This window comes from Vigna radiata, chromosome 9, assembly GCF_000741045.1.
Source record: "Vigna radiata var. radiata cultivar VC1973A chromosome 9, Vradiata_ver6, whole genome shotgun sequence".
Lineage (NCBI taxonomy): Eukaryota > Viridiplantae > Streptophyta > Magnoliopsida > Fabales > Fabaceae > Vigna > Vigna radiata.
This window is the reverse complement of record NC_028359.1, coordinates 12030842-12043781: the sequence shown is the minus strand read 5'-3', so window position 1 is coordinate 12043781 and position 12940 is coordinate 12030842. Positions and strand designations below refer to the sequence as shown.

At 38.4% G+C, this 12940-nt stretch overlaps 1 pseudogene; it reads right to left on the bottom strand.

The window, feature by feature from the left end:
• Positions 1-9647: 9647 nt before the first annotated feature.
• LOC106773354 overlaps positions 9648-12940 on the bottom strand; it is a 7882-nt pseudogene continuing 4589 nt past the window's right edge.

The window sequence follows — 12940 nt, the reverse complement described above, 5'->3', positions numbered from 1 at the left end:
TTCCCTCTTTTACCCACATCAATGATCCCACATGCATATTGCTGTATACAGTCTTTTGCTTGTTAAATCTCCTTTGCATTCACATGGTAGCTAGCTCAATGTGATAGGCCCTGTCATGTAAAAGTAATGGAAACTCTATTTCTAGACCAACTTCGCCTAGTTAAAGTAGGATGCAATGTTTCTAATGTTTTATTTAGTCTTTTTACATGTTGAGAAGGGGTAGAAAGTGGGAATTACCATTTATTTGGGGGTTTAGAATCTGTGAAATGATTACTTTGTTTGTAATCAAGAGGAACTAACACTAACTTGACTTATTCTTTAAATTTGAAACTGTGACAAGTGACGTTGAGCTAGCACATGATGCTTTGACAGTGCATGTGCTTCTTTACGCATAACAATACTTTTTATGTCCGTTGTCCCATTCATTGTCCCTCGTCTGCAAACTCCTTTTGAATGTTTATAGTACCCTTATATTCAAATAGTTTCCCCTTAACAACACGAACTCATTGCAGATGCAGCATGTCACATGGGTCACCCCTACACCGCTTAACGCATTTTATGGCATTTTCCTTTGTTCAAGCACTAGGCCTAATAGAAGGAAAAAAGTTGTTTTACACTAAAAAAAATAACCATTTGACGATCTGGAGAAGTAAGTAAAATGGTTATAAAAAAAAAGTAAACTTTTGTATTGGTAAAGAAAAAGGGAGTAAAGGATTCTAAAAGATAGTGTCATGTAGATGTAAAAACTTTCTTTCCTAATATAATGGGGGGCACTGATATTCAACATTATTGAGTGCTAGCTCCGAGTTGCTTTCAAATGTGACGTCATTTGTTTGTCCAAATATGCAACAATAGGATATTGGAAGGAATGAAGATGAAAAGGCTAAGGAGGTTGATATATGTGTGAGTCCTGGGGTAATAAGGAAAATTTACAAAAAAAAAAGGGTAGTTTACTTTGCAAATTAAAAGAAAAAAATGAGGTAGTTTACTTAAAATTTATAGTATAAGGGTAACTCGTATGGAGTTGTGATGATTTCCAAATTAAAGTTGTCGTGAGTAAGGATGATTTCTTCATCAAATTGTGAAAATGAGCCGTCGGAATTGATGACGATTTCAATGTAAACATGTTGAACAAAAGTTGTGTCTACTGGTAACAACTTACAATTAAATTAAAGTTGTGCTAATTCATTACGACTTTAGTTGTGCATAATTTTTTAAACTAAATTCATAGTTAATGATAACAACTTTCATTATGAAATCGAGTTTGTTTGATGAGCTTGCGAACCTTTTCTTATGTTGTCAAGCATGACGAGCTAAAATTGAACTTGTTGAGCTGGGAAAAAGAAGAGAAACTATACTTCTCTTATCGATTATAGGAATAGGAAAAATTACAAGAAGAAATACATTAAAGAAGAAATAATAGAAGAATATATATATAATTTAAGTCCACTACTCCATTTTTGTAATTTATCGATTAAACTACCCTATTTTTATAAATTTTTAGAATAATAAAAAATGGACACATGGAAGAAGGCATGGGAAGCAATACGAGAGGCAAAGGCGCGATGCAGACGTACAACTAGGTACGACAAAAAAATATGCATCTGCAGGTAAAATCCGTTGTGGGTAGTTGATACCCTCAAGTAATAGGTACTTGTGAGTAGAGAGTACTTTAGTACCCGCTCATTAATGGCTCAAGTTCGGGTATCATACTACTCTTACCCATGGGTATCCATTACCCGTTAAGGAAATAAAATTATATTTCTATCCTTTGTTAGGTTTAAGTTGCTAAAGGCTCTGCTTTTCCCTTTCTATCGTTGTGCTCTTTCGCTTTCGTTTTCTAATAGATTTAGGACTTTGCTGAGGTTTAAGTTGTTGTTGATCGGTGACTCTACTTAGATCTAGGACACTGTCAACCAACCAAAACCAATATTGTTCTCTTCCAAGTACCTATTTTCCTTTTCCCTACTTTATTTATCCTTAGTTTCTTTTTCATATCTATTATTTGTGAGCTCATCGATGGAAACTATGCCACCACCATCCCCATCGCCTGCCCTGTTGAGACGATATGCCTTACATGGACAATGAAAACCTTTGTTGCGACAAGCCCACCAACCACAAGATGTTGGATGAGGAAGTGTCAGTTCTTGTTGGCAGCATTTTGCTCGTGTTCTCGTTCGAGCACTTGGTCATAGCAACTCATGGCATGTCCTAGTGAAGGTATAATTGTAAACCTTTTGCAACCCTCAAAGGCTTCCTTCTTCCTGCATTTCAAACTCTAAACACAAAACACAGCCAAACAACGTTACGTTGGACCTTCCTTCAAAAGGCCAAAGCTTTCTGCATGATCCATGTCCCATACTTCTCTTAAATGGACGACTATTGTTTTCGGCATACACACAATAGCCCCATACTTTTCTACTGCTGCTTTTGCAAAGTTAGAAGAAAAGTCCAGGTGATAGCTCCTCTCTAAGGCTGGATCGAAGCTATGCTGAAACTCACACAAGCATAAACGAGAAATGAAAGCAACGAAAGTCAATGAAAAATGAAGGAAGTGGCTCAATTAAGGTGTTTGGTTTGTGATGAGGTGTTTTGGTGCTAGCTAGAGGTCCTCGCTAAGGAAGGGTGGCTAGAGGAGGCTAGTATCTCTCTTTGGTCAGGTGATGAATCATTATTTTGTTCTATTAACTTAGCCTTCTGCAGTGAATTTAATTAGTGAATTGTGCCTAACTGTCCATTATTTTCTCATTTTTGCTATTTAGGCTTAATTAGACTAGTAAATCTTATTTTAATTAATTTAAATTATTTGAGCTTAATTATTTCCATTATTATTTTCAAAACAATGTTTAGAAATTATATTTTGGGACATAAAGAGAGTTGCCACGTCATTCTGTATTTTCCACATCAGCATTGTATTTTAATTTCGTTTTTATCTTGGAACAGACTTTGTATTTCGGACCAGACTTAGTTTTGGGTCCATTTTTGGGTCAGATTTAGGAAAAGCCCAAATTAGGGGGTGACTAGTGACCTAGAGTTGAGTGTACAATGACTCATTATATTCCATTGTATTCTATTTTCGTTTTTGTGAGCTGAGGAACATGAATAATAGAGGTTTTTCATTTTCTATCTTTCTTTTTCTCTCTATTCGTTTTCTATTTTGTTTGGTTGTTTCCAATTTCGTTCTCTTTTTACAATTTTGTTTTGTTTCCAATTTCACTTTGCATTCTAATTTCGTTTTCGTTTCTGCTATGTAATACGTTTGTTGTGTTTAATTTCGTTTTCCAGTTCGTTTGCCTCTATTGTGTTGGTGTTCTATTGCGTTTTCTTTGTTTTGCAATTGTTCTTAATGGAAGCTTGAATTCTGTTGATTGGTAACTAGAGAGATTGCAAGTGTGCCCTTGAGATTATTGTGATGTCATTTGATTCCGCTATTCTTGTCTTGCATTATGTTTAATCTGTTTTCTACTTGCAATTAGGACACACTTAGTGGTCTAATTGGTGTTTAATCTTTGTTTAGTTGATTAACCTGTGTGGTGCGGAATTTATTAGATGTATGCATTGTGTTTGCTTAATTCGCAATTTTGAAGACTGAATTAATCTTCGCTTAGTTGGTTAATTCATGTTGGATTAGGGGTGAGAGTAACGTGTAATTTGTTAATCAAGGATAGGAAACATTGCAATTGAACTACTGACCAACCATTTTTAATCGTTGTTTAGTCAAAGTTAATTGTTGTGTTACTTTCAATTTGTAAAACTGTTCACCCCCCACTACATTTGATCCTTTGACTAAACCAAATTGGTCCTTGAGAGACAACCTAGGAGTCATTCCCTAGTTACCGCATTTAATCTGCAACATTAATTTGAGTCGAGCACGACATTCGACGATCATTGGGGACTAAGAACAGAATGAAAGGGCTGGAGTCATCTCAACAACACTTCATTACACAAAACTCAAAGTTACTTTAAAAGGGGGAAAAGGCGAATTCCTAGATGCATTCAACCCTCTCCCAGAAGCCTAAGGTGCCCCTGATGATCAGGTAAGTACACAGATCAAATGACACGTAAGGAGTCACACATTACATGCATTAGTAACATGGAAAACAAGATAGAAAACATGGAGAACAAATTTGGTCGCTAGCATTTTGTGTGTGTGTGTGTGGTTATGCACTAAGCATGGACACGTTGGGCGAGCCTTAAGCTGCGTTGGGCGAGTCCAGCTTCTTCCAAGTGAGGATTTGCTTCACTTCTCCCTCTTTTGATGCATCTTCCCTTCCTTCTTGTATTCTCCTCATCATGCTACAAGTGATAGGTGTCGCAACCGAAAATCGCGACGGGACGACGATCCAAAAAGAAAATAATTTGAAAAAAAGAGTTTGGAGTTGCCACCATAGTTTATTCTGGAAAACTATGGAAAAAACCATAAAGAGAAGACACAGTCCACGAAAACCAAAGGTTGGGTTCGGGAGTCGGTTACGCGTAGGGAAGGTGTTAGCATCCTACAACGCCTGCCCGAAGGCAGTACCTTTAATTAAATGCGCGAATAAAGATGTGGTTTGCAAAATGTTTAACTATCCTAAGAACAACGACATAAAGAAACAAAAATATATTTTTTAGTTTTTTGGGCCCGACAAGGATTGGCCTTGCTCCTACGTATTCTCATTCAAAACGAGAAATCAGGGTTACGTAGTTCTTTCAGAAAGATTGTTGTGGATTGGAAATATTTTGGTACTTTTAATAAAGAAGGAAAAGGTATTCTAGCACAAGGCCTACGTGAACGGTCGCACGTGTGCTTAAACCTTTTCAAAATATTTTTATTGATTTTTGTAAAAGAGAAGGAAAAGATTTTCAGCAAAAGGCCTACGCGAGCGATCGCACGTGTGCTTAAACCTTTTCAAAATATTTTTATTTGATTTTTGGAAAAGAGAAGGAAAAGATTTTCAGCACAAGGCCTACGCGAGCGGTCGCACGTGTGCTTAAACCTTTTCAAAATATTTTTATTATTATTATTTTTATTTTTTTTTGTAAAAGAGAAGGAAAAGATTTTCAGCACAAGGCCTACGCGAGCGGTCACACGTGTGTTTAAACTTTTTCAAAATATTTTTTTATTTTTTGTAAAAGAGAAGGAAAAGATTTTCAGCACAAGGCCTACACGAGCGGTCGCACGTGTGCTTAAACCTTTTCAAAATATTTTTTTATTTGATTTTTATTTAAAAGTAGATAACGATAGAAAAATAGAAATAAGATAAGTAGGTAAATTACTAAATAGAAATAAAGAGTAAAAATAAAGATAATATGAAAAGTTTAATGATGAAATAAAATAAAAAGTGTAGTGGTGTTTAAATAAAAGATGGGGTGTCTAAATCACTTTTTTTTTTAAAACTTATTGGGCCTAAACTCAAGTGGTCAGGTGTGTGAAAACGAAATTGGGGTGCAGAAAGGAAAGTTTCATGTTTTTGACTTGGCCCAGTGTTGGCCTAGGCAGAAAGGGGTACGAAGATGAGAAATGGGGGTGTCAGAGGAAAATTGTTTCCAATGGCCAGTGTTGGCCCAAGTAACCCAAACTTCCAGAAACCCTAAGGGGTTCTCCCAATCTGCACCTCATTTTGAGTTCCTATCCATTCCAGAGACCCAAGAGACCTAACGTCTCTCCCTCCGGCCTAGAGACTCCACTTCCGACAGCCGCACTGCCTCCTTACCACCAACCGGTCGGCCACTGCGCCGTCACCTGGTCTTCACCTGGCATCGTCGGCGTCGCCGCACCACCGCCAATCGTGGCATCCTCGCCTTCTCTAGAATTTCTGGCGCGAGAGATGGGTTAGGGCCTCGCCTCGCGTATGTCGTCGCCTCTCTCCAATAGCCACCATCACCGGCTGAAATATCTTTAGCAACGTCGCCACCACAACACCGCAGACTACCAATTCCAACCCGCCAACCACGACATACCCAACCACTCTCTCTTTTCCTCTCGTGCCTGCCCAGAGTGGGGGGTCTCATGCCATCGCCTCTACCACCCGATTTAGCTTCGCCGAGAGAGCGATTCCGGTGGAGGAGACATCGAAATTCAGTGGGTCTCCATTTGGAGGTTTGAGTCTTGGGATGTAAGGGTTTAGTCTGTTCTACTGTATTCTTTTACTGTTTTGAGTGAAAACAACGATGGTCCAATATGGAGAAACCAGAATTGCCACTTACTCTTCGAATGAATGGGTTTATGCTTTTGTAGATTTGAATGAAAAAGCAACAATGGTGATGAATGTGATTGTAATTTTTGAATGATTGGGTCTCTGTTTTTGAATCTGCGTTTCAGGTGTTGGCTTAGCTTTTAGCTTTGCTTTGATTAGAGGTCATACAATAATGGAGAAAAGGTCGTTAGTGCGATGAAGGTAAATGGATGTTTAGGTGTTGGACGGTGTCGGAGAAGAAGACATAGTACTCATAATATCATATTCAACAGTATCATAGCAGAACTCAGAAATGCAATACTATATAGCAAACTTTCAGCATAGACAAATGGATAAAATTACCGCTTGGAGCTCCTAGCGTTAGCCGGTGGTGTCTCTGGTACCCGTGGATCAACGATTGTAAACTTGAAATGGCTGTCCGTTCCTCAAGATGACGATTGGAAATAAAAGCACCAGAGATGATGATTGTCCACTCCAGTCAAGATAATTTCCTCTCCTCTTTTTTCTCTCAAGCTCTCAGTGATCTTTTTCAAAACCTCTCACCCTCCTTTGCTTCTCCGTGCCCACCAGAATCTTTCTCTAACGGTTTTTCTTCCAACAATCCCCCAAAACCAAATCCTGCCCCCTCCACGCACACACCTTTTTTTTTCTCCCTCCAATCCAGCATACCCTCTCATCATCTTACATGTTTTTTTTCCTTTTTATTCTTTTTCTTTTGTTTTCTTTTCTTTTCTCTATTTTCGTTTTCTCTCTCTTTTTTTTTATATATATTTTTTTTCAAAAAGAATATAGAAAATCAAATTAAATAAGATAATAAGAAACTAAATCATAATAAACTAAGAATAATAAAACAAAAATAACAAATAAAAATAAAATAAGACAAAAATAAAAATAAATCCTACTATTTAGTCACCCGGACGAAATTGGGTGTTGACAGCTGCCCTTCTTTACTTAGAATTACTGGATAATATGAAAATTTGAGTAAAGCTAAGTAAAGATACAAACACTAATTTCGTCTGGGTTTAAATCATGAAAGAAAAGCGAACCAGAACAAATCAAGTTGCGATGTCAAATGACCAATGCCTAGCAGAGGACTCAAAATCACAGAACAAAAATCTAGATCTGACCATTGTCAAGCAGAGGGCCGATAACAGAAAACTAAAAACCTGGATTTGACCATTGCCTCGCAGAGGACCAAACTCACAGAACAGAAATTTAAATTCGACCATTGCCAAGTAGAGGGTCGATAACAGAAAACTAAAACCTGGATTTGACCATTGCCTCGCAGAGGGCCAAACTCACAGAACAGAAATTTAAATCTGACCATTGCCAAGCAGAGGGCCGATAACAAAAACTGAAACCTGGATTTGACCATTGCCTCGCAGAGGGCCAAACTCACAGAACAAAAATTTAAATCCGACCATTGCCAAACAGAGGGTCGATAACAAGAAACTAAAACCTGGATTTGACCATTGCCTCGCAGAGGGCCAAACTCACAGAACAGAAATTTAAATCCGACCATTGCCCAGCTGAGGGCCGATAACAAAAACTAAAACCTGGATTTGACCATTGCCTCGCAGAGGGCCAAGCTCACAAAACAGAAATTTAAATCCGACCATTGCCAAGCAAAGGGTCAATAACAGAAAACTAAAACTTGGATTAGCAGCTTTGAAAAGTTGATAAATGTCGAGTAAAACATGAGGATTTTGCGAACAATTCTCCTCGCTTTCTTTGAGATGATGTTATGTCATGATGGTGCATGAATGCATAGACACATGAGACTTTCATTTCGTTCTCTCTTTTTTTTTTTACTCTCGTTTTTTTCAATTTTCTTTTCTCTTTTTTTTTTCTTTTTCTTCTTCTTTTTTTTGAAAATTCCATGTTTGGAATCCATTGTTAATATTGTCATCAGACACGATGTACATTCAAAACGCATTCCTTGAAAACAACGTTGAGAGGTATATAGCCCTTTGATGAGAAGGAAGAGAGTGTAACCCTGAGTTAAAATTCTTTTTATCGCTTTTTGCAATCCAAATTAACTTGAACCCTGGAGGGTGTGGGGAAATGGTTATGAAAGACAGATGACTAATGATTGTTTGTGAGCAAATATTAACGTATGTGTGTCCCTCATCTGGGGGAAAGTGCTATTAACATGTTGGGCTCCAATATTGCCCCAATTTTGCATAGTAAGTATGCTTTGGAAAGGTGGGTAGGAAGGATTGCCCCAAATTGGATGATTTTCGATTGACGGGGAGACCTCACATCTTTTTATTTCTTTATTATTATTTTTTTTTTTGAAAATGAAACTGAATGTGTCGTTCACCACATCATTCTATTTCAAAGTTAAATTCGTGAGAAAGATTAGGACAAACAGTCTTCAGTCAGCATGGACTTTTATTGGCTTGTACCGTGGCTAAAGGTCAAAGGGTTTTGAAAGAAGGGATAATGAAGGCCCAAATAAGTGTTTGACGGTTAAAGTGTTTTAAACAAGAATCATTTGCAAGGTGTCCAGTCAACTGTCTTTAGGGATTTGAACTTCAGGCATCCTTTATTTTTTCATTGTTGTTTTTTTTCTTTCTTTCCCTTTGGATCATTCTTTTCGTTGCACCTGTTGTGGCCCTTTATGATACTTTCCTTTTTCACTTCTGTTTTTCTTCCTTTTAGAGATTTCCTCCTCAACTTTGGATGCTTATGATGTACCCTTTTAAGTTGACATCGATATGCTAATGATTCTTGTCTAGGGTGATGGAAACAATTATGAATTTTGGCTCAAAAGGGGTGTAATTGGATAAACTTCTTTTGACGTTTGGATAACGAAAAATGGCCACACGTCACTCTGAATCTTGTTTGCCGGACTTTCTCGCGACTTTAAGCCTGAAACAAAACTCTGTAGTGTTTGACACATCGACTTCATTTTTTCCTTGCTTTGTTTCCTTTGTTTTTTTTTTTTATTTATATCTCCCTGATCAACGGATTATTGGTGATATGTAACATGATGAAAACTACCCCAATATTATACGTTTGGCAATCCTTTGTCTTAAGGGAAACGAAAAGGTTAGGGTTCAAGTAATGTGAATGCAGATGCTTTATCAAGAAAAGAACACCGGTTACCCTCAAAACCTTGAATCAGGAAAGGACTCACCAGCGATATTTTTCAAAACTTTTTTTCTTTTTTCTTTTTTTTTTTCGAAAATACTATGTCCTTGACAACTTTATTAACAACAAACTCATCATCTGTATTTTCGTTTTTTCCTTTTTTTTTTCACGACATCAACACGCGTTTAATTATTTTTATTTTCATTTTACCTAAAAGCTCAGCGCGACATGCAATGTCACCTAATGAATGCCAACCACAAAAAAAATATGACGGAGACCGTGCAAAATTTATTGAATCAAAATAACACAGAATACAATACGCTTTAAAGATAACAACAATATTCCTTTATAGCAACCCCTATTACGGAATCATCATGCGTAAAACCTCTTTACAGCATCGGAATTAACCGGCAACGGTAACTCCTCTCCATCCATTCTTGTGAGAATTAGTGCGCCACCAGAAAAAGCTTTCTTTACTACAAATGGCCCTTCATAATTTGGAGTCCATTTGCCCCTATGATCCTTTTGTATAGGTAGAATCTTCTTTCAACACCAGCTCGCCTTCATGAAATTCTCTTGGGTGTACCCTCTTGTCAAATGCCTTCTTCATTCTTCTTTGGTACAATTGTCCATGGCATACCGCTGTTAATCTTTTCTCATCGATGAGATTGAGCTGGTCGAAACGAACTTGAACCCATTCAGCCTCTTCTAATTGGGTTTCCATTAAAACTCGTAAAGATGGAATTTCCACTTCAAACGGAAGTACTGCCTCCATTCCATACACAAGCAAGAAAGGCGTTGCCCCAGTCGATGTTCGTACCGAAGTGCGATAACCATGTAAAGCGAAAGGAAGCATTTCATGCCAATCCTTATATGTGACCACCATCTTCTGCACAATCTTCTTGATATTTTTGTTAGCAGCCTCTACTGCCCCATTCATCTTTGGACGATAAGGAGAAGAATTAAGATGATGAATTTTGAACTCCTCACATAACTCTGTCATCATCTGGTTGTTCAAGTTAGTGACATTATCAGTGATGATCCTGTTAGGGAGCCCGTATCTGCAAATCAACTCCCTTTTTATGAACTTGGTCACCACGTTTCTAGTCACATTAGCATAAGAAGCAGCCTCAACCTACTTGGTGAAGTAGTCGATTGCGACTAATATGAAACGGTGTCCATTTGATGCCTTTGGCTCTATAGCTCCGATGACATCTATTCCCCACATCGAAAAAGGCCATGGTGCAGACAACACGTTCAAGGTTGTGGGCGGCACATTGATATTATCTGCGTACATCTGGCATTTCTCACACTTTCTCACATGTGTACAACAATCATTTTCCATAGTCAACCAAAAATACCCCGCTCTCAGTATCTTCCTGGCCATTGAGTGCCCATTCATGTGCGTGCCAAATGTACCCTCGTGCACTTCTTTTAGTATTAGCTCGGCTTCTTTTGTGTCCACACATCTGAGAAGGACCAGGTCATGATTTCTCTTGTATAGGACATCCCCATTTAAGATGAAGCTACCAGCCAACCTCCTTAACGCCCTTTTATCGTTTTCAGATGCCTTCTCTGGATATTCTCGGGTCTTAAGATAATGCTTGATATCAAAGTACCAAGGTTTACCATCTACCTCCTCCTCGATAAAATGACAATACGCTGGCTCCGCATGAATCTTCATTTCGATCATTGGCAATTCTGCATCTTGATCAACTTCAAACATCGATGACAAAGTAGCCAACGCGTCTGCTAATTGATTATCTTCTCGCGGTATATGATTAAACGTGATGGAATCGAAATACTCAATTAATCCCTGATGTAAGCTTGGTATGGAATTAATTTTGTATCCCTAGTCTCCCATTCTCCCTTCAACTGATGGATGACCAAAGCTGAATCTCCATATACATCCAGAATTTTTGCTTTAGACTCTATTGCTGCTCGAATACCCATAGCACAGGCTTCATATTCTGCGATGTTATTCGTGCAATTAAAACATAGCCTTGCAGTCATTGGTATGTATTGATTCTTAGGAGAGATAAGCACTACCCCTATTTCATGCCCCATTACATTCGAGGCTCCATCAAATAATACCGTCCAGGCTTTTTCATTTTTGTCCTCTTTGTTCTCAGCAAATAAAGCCATGATATCTTCATCAGGAAACTCAGGTTGCATTGGCTGATAATCACTAATGGGTTGATGGGCTAAATATTCCGCTAAAGCACTACCCTTGACAAATTTCTGAGTGACTACAATGTCGTACTCTAATAATAACATTTGCCACCGGGCTATCCTTCCAGTGAGAGCAGGCTTTTCGAAAATGTATTTGATAGGATCCATTTTGGATATCAACCAAGTAGAGTGACTCAACATGTATTGCCTTAGACGATGAGCAGCCCACGCCAGTGCACAACAAGTTCGTTCTAACTACGAATATCGTTGTTCGCAGTCTGTGAACTTCTTGCTCAAGTAATATATAGCATGCTCTCTTTTCCCGTTTTCATCATGCTGACTCAATACACAACCCGTTGAATTATCCAATACGGTCAAATACAAAATGAGCGGTCTTCCTAGCATAGGTGGACGCAATACAGGAGGGTCTTGCAGGTACTGTTTGACCTCTTCGAAAGCGGCTTGACAATCTTCATTCCAGACTACAGCCTGATTTTTCCGTAACAACTTGAACATTGGTTCACAAGTAGCGGTTAATTGGGAGATGAACCTAGCAATGTAGTTCAATCTTCCCAGAAAACCTCGAACCTCCTTTTCTGTTCTGGGCGCAGGCATTTTCGTTATCGCTCACACTTTGTTAGGATCAACTTCTATCCCCTTTTGGCTGACAATGAAACCCAACAATTTTCCAGATTTCACTCCAAACGTGCATTTGGCAGGATTTAACCTGAGCTTGTACTTTCTCAGTCTCTCAAATAATTTCCTTAGATTGAGAATATGCTCCTCTTCTGATTCCGACTTTGCAATAATGTCATCCACATAAACTTCAATTTCCTTATGCATCATATCATGAAAGAGTGCCACCATTGCCCTTTGGTACGTTGCTCCAGCATTCTTGAGTCCGAAAGACATCACCTTATAACAAAATGTTCCCCATAACGTGATAAAGGTCGTTTTCTCCATATCTTCAGGTGCCATTTTAATTTGATTATATCCCGAGAATCCATCCATGAATGAAAATAACGAAAATTTGGCCGTATTATCAACTAGAGTATCGATGTGTGGTAACGGGAAATTGTCCTTCGGACTTGCACGATTCAAATCACGATAGTCAACACACATTCGAACCTTTCCATCCTTCTTAGGCACTGGTACAATATTCGCTACCCATTGTGGGTATCTTGCCACAGCCAAAAATCCTGCGTCAAATTGCTTTTGGACCTCCTCTTTAATTTTTAGGGACATTTCCGGTTTCATTCTTCTTAGTTTTTGCTTGACTGGAGGGCATTCTGGCTTGAGTGGGAGCTTATGCTGCACAATATCGGTATCTAGACCCGACATGTCATTGTAAGACCACGCGAACACATCTTTAAACTCCTTCAATAGGGCACGCAATCTTTCTCTCACTCCTGTTTTCATACTAGTACCGATTTTCACTTCCTTTATCTCATCCTTCTCTCCCAAGTTGAGTATTTCAATCTCCTCCTGATGGG